General features: G+C 41.9%; 1 protein-coding gene across 3 annotated transcripts in view; it reads left to right on the plus strand.

The window, feature by feature from the left end:
* The window catches only part of LOC103725635 (neuroligin-4, X-linked), a 376846-nt gene that overhangs the window by 246571 nt on the left and 119116 nt on the right, over positions 1-11159 (plus strand). The gene's annotated exons all lie outside the window — the stretch shown is intronic.

An 11159-nucleotide genomic window follows, 5' to 3' on the forward strand; every position in this document is an offset into this window, starting at 1 on the left:
TGATCCTCTAAATAGCTCCACGATTGCCTATGTATTCAGTGCAGATTAATTCTGATTTGAACGTCATTACATTGTTCAATTTAAGATGATGATGATTCACTGTGGTTCTCCCTTGAGTGCTGGACACCCTGTTAGTTTTGCCCAAAGTGTGGGTTGAAAAATGATTCGTTTGAGGAAGTATCAAGATTCATTTTCCTTGTGTTTTTATGCTAACCGTTTCTCTGTTCCTGAATAAAATTCCAAGACGTATGGAGAAACACTTGTGGGAAGGCACAAAAGACCCTCATTGAAATGGTGCAGAAAATGAGGATTATTAACAAGATTGCCATGGAAATAAGATGGCTGATGTTCCAGTGTGTGTCTGACCCAACACAGCGCACGATGAACCTTTATCTAGCCAAAATGTTGGACAAACACGTTTGTTACAAATTGACCAATAGCATGAATGTTTTTTTTTTCCTCTTCTCTTTTACAGTATTATTTTATGGTCACGGACTTTTTCCTCTCTACAGGGCATCAGTAACATACCAGAGTCTCGAAATGACAGTTTTACTGTGCTGGTCACATTTGAAGCTTTGATAAAATAGTCAACTGGACTCCCTGACTTTTCCCTTAAAGAACTGAAACCCAGAAAACAGCCATTTGCTTCCACAAGCTTCTTTCGTTATGTTTTTATTTCCTTTCTCTGTGTTTCGTTTTCTGCAAAGGTCCCGTGGGTCTGGTGTTGGGGCATCGTTTCACCTTACTTGGCGGGTGTTTCTCTCAAGGCTGTTCGGTGGGTTCTTGGTCTTGACCAGCATTTGAAACAGGAAATCATGTTTCTTGATGTTTCGCAAAAGAGGCTTTCTAACAAAGAGGTAGAAAGAGGAACGTTTTTGAGTGGGGCCGCTGCACATGGTCCTTTCAAAGAGCCCTGTGTGTGACACGGGCAGGCTAAGGAGGAGCTTTGTAAAACCCTGTCTTGAATGTAGACACCCGGAATCCAGCCCTATCTGGCTTCTGGAAAAGTTTTAAAAAAATGTTTTATTTTTCTTCGTGGATGATGGAAGATTGTGACTAGGAGCTTGCATTTACAAGGGAATCAGTTTCCTCTTCTTCCTAAGTCTGAACGGTATTAAGCACCCCGCACTGTGATTTTTATCTTGAATGGGTGGGGGGGGAGGCCACGGGGAAATAGCAGAGGCGTGAGATTTTCCTCATTTTCCTTTTGAGAGAACAGGTGAGAACAACAGAAAGCGATGGGCCTCGCGAACGTGAAATGTAACTTGCTACTGAGCGTTTTTCCAAATCTGGATAATATAACAGAAAGCTGTGATGATGGAAACCAGGATCTGAAAGAACTGATTTAGCATCTCTGAGCCTGTCTATTCAGGCTGCACGAATGAGCTATTGTGGCTCAGCCAAGGGCACGACAGACCCTCCTTTATCCGATGGATTCAGATGGGCCAACTTTGCTGATGTCTTGGGCCCTGTAATAGAGACTTTAAAATGTGACCAAGTTTATCTCTACTGTAGATTTGGCATTGACAAGTGTCCTTTTGGAAAACAGCTACTGCGTGGGGGGAATGTGTTATTTTCTTTTAGGGGAAAAAAATAACTACCCTGGATATTGAAAAATATTTTTCAGCCTTTGGCATGCAAATATTTAATAGGCTGATTAAACAGAGTAACACAGACTGCACGTGTGCCTCAGTGATCACAGGAATGCTGTAATGTGCATTCTCTGGATTCAATACCTGTAGCAAGGACGAATGAGTTAATATTTTTTAAAGGCAGCAACAATGGGTACATAAAATAAATACCACAGCTTTAGGGGAAGGTGCAATTTTTAGCAAAAGGTCAAAGTATATGTGAGATTTTTCTGGCAATAAAACAAAGAGAAAATTCGCAAGTGTTAGTTTTTTAAGTATAGAAGAACCTTTTTAGATTATCACAATTTCTACTAATAGCCCCAAATTAGCTATTCATTTCCCTCCTCTCCCCTCCCCTCCCCTCCCGTCTTCCTTTCTTTCCTGTCCCCCTGACCATTTCCAACAGTATCTATCTACAGAGCAGGCTGCTCTGGCATTCCATGTGTATCCCAGTCAATCTCCCACAGGCTACAATTCCCAGAGCCAAGCTCCACACCAACTGGAACCAGAAACTTGAAGTAGAAACAATGTAGATATTCAAATGATATCCCAAGGGCTACAATTCCCAGAGCCAAGCTCCACACCAAGTGGAACCAGAAACTTAAAGTAGAAACAATGTAGATATTCAAATGAGGCAGTCCTGGGTTAAGAGCTTTGTGCTTGTGGGTTCAAGTCATAAAATTCAGAAAGTTAGCTAACAATTTTTTCCTAATGCCTTTCTTAAATATAAAGTGATTGCTTTATCAGGCAGCATAAAGTTAGCAGATGAAATCCCCTAAATAAATAACATTTTAATTACCAAAAAAATCTCCTCTGAGCATTGATAGAGGTAAATTTTAATTACACTCATTTGACTTGTTACTATCCTCATTGCTAGGACAACATTCCTAAGTAAAGAAGCTTAAGGCAGTCAAGGTTTAGTCAGTTTGAGGACACAGACCACCATGGAGGGGAAGGAGGGGGGCAGGTTACACACATCTGCAGTCAGGAAGCAGATACACGCGAGTGCTGGTACTCAACTCACTATTTTTGCTTCTGTCCCGGATTCCAGCTCTTGGAAAGGTACCACCCACACCATCAGGATGCGTCTTCTCTCCTCACTTAACTTACTCTAGAAACTCCCTCACAGAAAGGCCCAGAGAGTTGTAACCATGATGACTCCAAATTTTATTAGTTAACAAGATTATTTCTTCCAAGCAGCTATTACTTTCTGATACTTACTAGATGATATACACTGAGTGTACTGTTACCTGCAGTGATCCCGCATATGGTATCTAATGTGAATGAAATACTTATCAACGCAAAACCATTAATCGCCCCTCAAAGTGGATACAAAATTGTTGACTTTGGAGGCAGATATGAGTGACTGTGGATCAGGCACACAGAATGAGGTTACTCCAAATCCCTGGTCCAATGTGGGAACTACTTCATGAAGTTCACATAAAAAAAGATCATTAATTAAGATACTTTTCAGACACGGTGGTGGGGATATCGGCGTAGACGTTCACGGCAGAGTCAGGAGACCTCTATCTACTATAGGCCTCAGATGCTATCTAATGTTATTCTTCGTTCTGGGGCTGGTAATGGTCTGTAATATATCCCAGGAGGCTTCACCTGATCATTACAGAGATGTTGTATCAGACACAAAGGTTGGCAAACAAGGTTATTAGGGGAGGCAGCAGATACCATGAGATAAGTTGCAATGCTCCACTACCAGGAATTTTTTTTAATTTGTTAATGGGCGTTTGTAAAAATTTCACTTTCAACTATGTTTTCTTTCTGTGAACCGTCTTTCAGAGCTCATCGTGGAGACAGAAAGTTTTTAATTAAAAATATCGTTTCCAGACAGTCAATAAACCAGGGCTCTGGATCGAGTTTCAAGTATCAATCCTTTCTTCCTTCACAGCCCCGCACACCAACTTCTACTCGCTGACCCTAAATAATTTGTTTTCCAAGCCAGAATGTGTTTGAAAGTTGTTAACGTGTCCTAAATGACTTTTCATTATCCCATTTGCTATGTGTGTCTTTATAACAGTCATCACAAAGAGCTACATAAATTCAGGAATAATTGAGGCAGTGTTCAGCTTAGCTCGCAAATTATAGCTCCCTGTTGACATAGCCTTCCATTTGACATCTTTTTCTGTCTATAATTAAGGTTAAACTCGATATTTTTCTTTAATTTTTTTGTGATTTTCATAAAATGTAGTTTGATAGTGTTCAGATCCCCTCCCTTATCTACACTCTGTGCACTGCCAAGATGGCTGGTCAGTTACTCATAGGCACTCAGAGCAATGGTAACAGCATGCACAAGCCCTGTGCAAGCCCAAACCAGACAAAAATCCCAGAATAGACACGGGGAAGTAGGTAAGAAATCCCATATGAAATCTTATGGATATAAATTGCATTTATCCTTTAAGTAATTCTAGTTTGCCCTGTTATTGGTAAATTCTTGAGTGCCTACCAGGAGATGTTGTCTCGTAGATATTACTTTCCTGAATCATCCTAAATTCCACTGCATAGATTAATTATTCATTTGTTATCTATTTGAAATACAGATGTGCATATGTGCCCACATATATCTGGGCACAAACATGCAGTTGGGTATGCACATGTCTGCAAATACATGTGAAGACCAAAGGCTAGGGTGCAGACTATTCAGTTTATTAAATATTGAGGCAGGCTGTCTCACTTGAACCCAGAGCTCACTGACTCATCTAGTTTAGCTATTCAATTTCCCTTGGGGCATCCCCTGTCTCTGCCTCACATGCACTGCAATTACAGCCAGTCTGCCAGGTCCACCTGGCATTTTAATAAGAGTTGAGGGGCTGGACAGATGGCTCAGCAGTTAAGAACACTGAAGGTTCTTGCAAAAGACCCGGGTTCGAATCCCAGCACCCACATGGCAGCTGACAACTGTCCGTAACACAGCCTCTTCTGTCCTCCGCAGGCATTGCACAAGATCGGTGCACTTACCTACTTGCAGGCAATACACGCATACACATAAAATAAAAATAATAAATAAAATTTAAGAATAAAAAGAGTTGAGGATCGTGACTGCCCTCCTCAGGCCTGTGTGCTGAGTGCATTATCCACTGAGGCAGCTCTGCATGTCCAGACACATTAATGTCATCTTAATCATGAAGAGTCAAAGTCTTGCTAGTACAGAACTTTAATGCTTTCCAATAGTTATTAGAGGTAGGATTAGAACACAGGGTTACATGATCCCAAAGAGTCCTGTCGTTCTATTCATGTGACCCAAAGCATTTTGTGTATGTGTGTGTGTGTGTGTGTGTGTGTGTGTGAAGTAACAGTTATGAACCACAGTGAGACATTTCCTAGTGTTGCCTCTGGCTCAAAAATAATGAGGGGATGCTTAGAATAAACCATTATTTTAACTGAAACTGGGTCCTTGGCTGCTGATTATTTTCACCAAAATACTGTGTGGAGAGCCAGCCATGGTGGCGTATGCCACTAATCAAACACAGCACAGCACCTGCAGCAACATTCGTGCTGAACAACTGTGGTATGTAGTGACATTGACCTAACAATAATTTTGAACACATCCTAGCTCAGAGATACCTCAGAACTAACCCCGTTTCACCGGATTCCTGGTTCCTATTTGGTTGATTTCTTGTTCGTTGTGACCCATAAATTATGAGTAACCACTAACCAATCCATTTCCTGCAGTTACGTTCGCTTCCCCGATGTCTAAGGGATGGTTTTAAAGAATATTACATATAGGTTTACGTAACTGACTTTTGCGCGAATGATTCAGTACATGGAGCCAACCTGAACAGTATTTTTTTGGCCTTTGCCATGAGAAGGCTGTTTAATCTTGTTTGGAAATTGGCGTTCTCTTTACCTAAAGTTACATCCTTTGTTGACCCATGAGGTTATGAGACAACCCCTCAAAACCCCCCTACCCGCCCCAAGGCTCATGGAAGAGGGATCAGAAAGATATGAGGTAGTGGATGATAGCATTGGAACAGAGATTGTGGGACACAACGGGGCTCTAGCATACAAGAACTAATGGTAAATGGACTGAATGGACAAGACCTACACCATATCCAAGGGGCTAAAGTCCCAGAATGGGGGTGGGGCTTATGTTGTTCCAGCCACCATGTAGCCAAGGAACCGATGATAGTCGATGGCTACTGGGGAAGGAAGAATGTGTTTTCTTTGTGGATATGGGTCCCAAGTTGCTACCCATGCACCAGTCAGTGGCCTCACACCCCCTCAAGTACAGGTTGTACTAGATGGAAAAGTCAAAGTGAATAGAGGAGGGATTAGAGGAAAGAGAATACTGCAGACTTGACCCAAACTCATAATTTGCTATACAAGCATGTGAAAATCTCCAGCGCTTACTTAAGAACCTGGCCAGGAGCCAGGCATGGTACCGGTTGCCTTAAATCCACGTACTTGGGAGGCAGAGACAGGCAAATCTCTGTGAGTTCAAGGCCAGTCAGGTCTACATAGTGACTTCCAGGTCAGCTGGGGCTACAGGGAGACCCTGTCCCCAGAAGACCCCAAACAACAAGAAAAATCATGGTCATGGTTGTGCACGGACCTGTGACTCTAGGGTTGTGGAGGTGGATTGCAAACAGGAGGGTGGATAGGACTCGCTGACTTCATGCCAGGCTTGAGAGGACAAATAGGAGTTACAACACCAATAACATGGATGTATTTCATATTAGTGGGAATCTACTTAATGCGATTCTACCTAGTGACATCACCTGTCCTCTACTCAAGTTTCTCTCATTGACCAGTCAAACATGCAGCACATTGGTTGGTATTTACACTGTTTCATTCTTGTTTGGTTTCTTTAAATGATTGTGCATACTGTGTATTTATGGGTGTCCGTGTGTGTGCATGCAGGGGTTTGTTCACACACATGTTTGCATGCATGGGGAAACCAGAATTTAATATTGAGTGTGTTCTACTATCCCACTCCACTTGATTTTTTTTTTTTTTTTTGAGAAAGTATCTTTCAGTGAACTTAGTGCTTACAAGTTAAGCTTCTGTGACTGGCCAGTGAACTCCAGGATCCAGTGGTGTGCACCTCCACAGAGCCAGAACCACAAGCAGGCATCCAGCATTTAACAAGGATTTTCTGTGTGTGAAGAACTATTTGCTCTTCTGATTTTACTAAAGCCTTATGACTATCTCTTTTAGTTTACTTCTGAACCATATTTCCACATTAAGTCAAAATTCCAAGCAGACATATACAAGGAAACTCTTCAACCCCACATCATATATGCAACCAAAATTTCACAAACATATATATGACTTTTTTTCCACTTGGAGCAAATCTGACCCTTGACCTTGACTCTTCCTAGCCCATCACAATGATTTTCTTCATCTTCTTACAATGAGAACCTCTCCTACCCTGCATGATTTGTTTGCTCAGGATGGGATTGTAATGGGAAAGTGTTTCCTCTCTCCTGAAAAACAGAATTCAGGAAGGTCTGAGTTATCACATGAAAACTCCCCCTGCAGAATGAACCCTGTAAGAGAAGAATGTGAGGTAGGGATTGCAGAAACGAAATTGGACATTCGTCCTGCAAAAGATGGGCGAAACGTGTGAAAGGTCTTGGGTCCCACATTCAAGGTCAAACATTACCAGAAATGGTATCTTTGAGAGTCGGAAGAAGGGCTGTGTAGCTGTTTGGAAACCAAAGCGGTGATGTCCAGAAAATGCAAGATGAGTTTCTAAAATACCACGTGATTGTGCTGTCCTTCAGTGTCTTCTCTATGTCTGCCTCTGTGCTCCGAACTGCCCCCTGGAGAACTCTGGGATTCAAGGGTTGCTACGATAGTAAGGGAATATTGAACAACATCAAGGACATTTGCTTGATTTGGACGACTTGGGCACCTCCCGGTGGTGAAGCTTGGACACGCCACTGTAGGGACTGAGTGTGACCAGTGTGTGGTAATGTCAGGACTGAGTGGAATGGGAGAAGAATTCACAATTACCTCAGGGAAAGAAGAGTATTTCTATAAGTATTTTCTAGGTAACCATTGGTTAGAATCGCAGTGCAGAGAGACTCCCTCCTTCCTCCAAAACACCATCTTTCTCTCTCTTTGTTCCTAACTAAAAATGTACAAACTTGTGCATATTTGTCCTGTTTGTGATGTTTTGAAAATACACCCATTGAGATACAGAGTGCACTGACCTAATTAGCATATGTGTTACATACCGACTTTTTTGGGTAGGACGGCAAATGAAATCTAAAATGCCCTCTCAGTAACCTTCGAGGACACAGGGTGTCACAGTTGGTCCCCAGAAATGTTCCTTCCCTCGATCAACACCTTTCAAACCTGCACTCACTGTTTGCGTGTTGGTCACCGTGTTTCTCTCTGCCTCTAAGTTATCTTTTATTTTTTTTCTCAAGTTTGAAGAATAAGATATTGTTGATAGCTTATTTCCTGAGACCTGGTGTGCTCCAGATTTATCTACCCTATTCTAATCGGCAGGATTTCATCCATCTTTAGCGCTGTGTGCTATTTCTCTCTGTGTGCATACACTCATGCTTCACACTTTACCCACTGATAGTGACATTGTTGATTTCAGATTTTGACTGTGGTGAACAATGACTAGAATGCAGGTGTTTCTTCAAAGATTTCCTTTTTAATAAATTTCACATGCACAAAATTCTCATACCACTTACAATGGGGAATTTTGTAAATCTATTTCTGAATGATTCAAAACTTCTCAACAGAAATCAGAATATAGCCTGCGTGGGGGCCCACGCCTGTAGTCACAGCACTTGGGAGGAAGAGGCAGGTGGATCTCTGAGAGTTCAAGGTCAGCCTGGTCTACATAGTGAGTTCCAGTCCAGCTGGAGCTTCAGGGAGACCCTGCCTCAAAAAGACCAAAAAAAAAAAGGAAATCAGAACTTTAAAAAATTGTTATTAGTAAATTTCATACAATGTATTTTGATCATATTTAGAGAGCATCACCCATCCCCACCTCATCTTACGCCCCCCATCTTCATAGCTAAGGCCTATTGAGTTTAATCTGGTTTTTCTAAATTCCCTTGAGTATGTGTCTATCACGTGGAGTCTGGTCAACCTACCAGATATCACACAAGTAATGAAAACTGATCTCTTCCTCTCCCAGCATCTAAAATTGTCAATAGACCCTCAGAAAGGGCTTCGGCCTTCCTGCCCCCAACTCCCATCCGTGTTGGATCCGTTTCTGGCTTGGGTTTGCACAGGCTTTGTGCATGATGTCACTAGACTTGTGGGTTCGTATGTGTAGCAAAGTTCTACCTTTTAAAAATATGTTATTATTTTTATTTTATGTGTATGAGTGTATTGCCTGTGCATCTGTTAATATACCAATGTTGTGCAATGCCCATGGAAGTCAGAAGAGGGTGTTGGATCCCTTGGAGCTGGAGTTAGGGGACAGCTGTTAGCTGCCATATGGGTGCTGGGAATCGAAACTGGGTCCTCTGCAAGATCTCTTAACTGCTGAACCATCTGTCCGACCCCCCAAATTCTATATTTATAGTACAGCTATGCTAGGAAATAAAAAAAAAAAAATCATGTCAACCTCATCGAATAATGTGTTATACCAAAACATAACTACCACTTTGGTTTTCCTCAAAATGTCACTTAAACAGCATTAACTACGTGGTTTATACTTTACAATGGTCAGCCTGTGAAAATTTTAAATGCCAAATAGTCTCTTAAGACCATTAAATGGAGGATAAAAAGATTAGTCAGTTGGTAATGCGCTGGCTGTGGAGACATAAGGCACTGAATTCAATTCACAGCATCCTGGTTAAAGGGAAAAAGAGACCAGAGGTGTCTGGTCTCCACACGCAAACACCCTCAGGCAGAGACACACCAACATATCATTAAGTACAAAAGCCAGCTTTGGTTGTACACGCAGCAGGTGGCCTTCATTTTACCTCCTCCTTCACATATGAAGGACTCTTCAGTTTTACCTAATAAAGGCAATGTGTCCCTTGTCTCTCTGGGTCCAAGTCCATTCCTAAAAATCAAACCAACAATGATAGAAGAGGATAAAAAGCTTCTGGAAATGTCCAAGAGGAAACAGGGACATGGGGTATCATCCATGGGGTTTGACGGGACGGAGCTGGGAGTGGCGGGTTCTGCAGGTGGTTTCCTCAACATCAAAGTTTCCAAACAAGTCCTGCAAGCCAAACAGCACACGTCTCATGTCTGAGGCATTTATCTGTCCTACATATATTCAAGGAAATTAGCTCTTGCAAAAAGTGTGACCAGACTGTCAGAGGACATTTAACGTTTGCCCAGGCTGAGTACCAACTCAGGCTAGAGAAACTCTGAACTGGTAGGTACGTTCTCCTTTTTTCTTCCCTGAACCCCACATTTTTGTGAGAAGGATCAGTGAGGAGGCAAGCATAGCGGTCATCCTATAGGGATGCACTGTGTTTTGACAACTGCGTCATTCTTCATGGGGAGATGTAAGCAAACATCTATTCACCCCAGAGAGGATATCAACTGACAAACCAAAGTAAGGATCCTGCCCAAGTCCAAATTTGACAAACCCACAGGAGTACGCACCTCTCAAAGGCACCTAACAGGGTCTCAGAAGTGGTTCACAGGTTAAGAGCACTAGCTGCTCTTGCAGAAGCCCTGGGTTTCATTCCCAGCACCCACATAGTGGCTGGGACAACCGACTGTCTATAACTTCAGGTCCAAGGGAATATAATGTCCTTTTCTGACCTCCCTGTGCATTGCATGATACAGGTGCACTTACATGCATACAGGCCAAATAGTCATACACTTAAAAGAAAAATAAAATCTAAAAATAATCAGTGTGAAAAAAAAAATTCAGTGAAGAAAAGGTCACCTATATCATCCAAAATCTGAACACTTCTGACCTCCCTGTGCATTGCATGATACAGGTGCACTTACATGTATACAGGCCAAATAGTCATACACATAAAAGAAAAATAAAATCTAAAAATAATCAGTGTGAAAAAAAAATTCAGTGAAGAAAAGGTCACCTATATCATCCAAAATCTGAACACAGGAAGGGTATAATTCAAGAATATCTCCTGCCCTTCACAATTTGCAGGTATAGACAGGTCAGTCCCCAGTAACAATTGTTACTGGACATATAACCTGAGAGGGCAATAGGAATCTCTTCAAGTTCTGAGACTTTCAAATTTCCTTTAAGTCCTTAGTCTTAGGAGTTTCCCTCCCCCCTCCAGGTGGGCCTGTTCCAGTTTGAAGACCCTAGATACACAATGTACCATGACATTGACTTCACTCAGCCTTACACGATGTAGCACTTTGTGTAGGACAAAAGGTTTCTGGAAATGTCATCCCGTCAAACCCCATGGATGATCCCCCACGTTCCTGGTTCCTCTTGGACATTTCCAGATACCTTTTGTCCTACATTGCCAAGAGAAATTTGTAGGAGAAATCCTGAACTACGATGTAAAATGGTTTTTCTAATTTCAACTTTGTCATGTACACACACACACACACACACACACACATACACACATATATATATTTGTATATATATAT

The sequence above is a fragment of the Nannospalax galili genome, unplaced genomic scaffold (assembly GCF_000622305.1).
Source record: "Nannospalax galili isolate Female #2095 unplaced genomic scaffold, S.galili_v1.0 scaffold2109, whole genome shotgun sequence".
Classification (NCBI taxonomy): Eukaryota; Metazoa; Chordata; class Mammalia; order Rodentia; family Spalacidae; genus Nannospalax; species Nannospalax galili.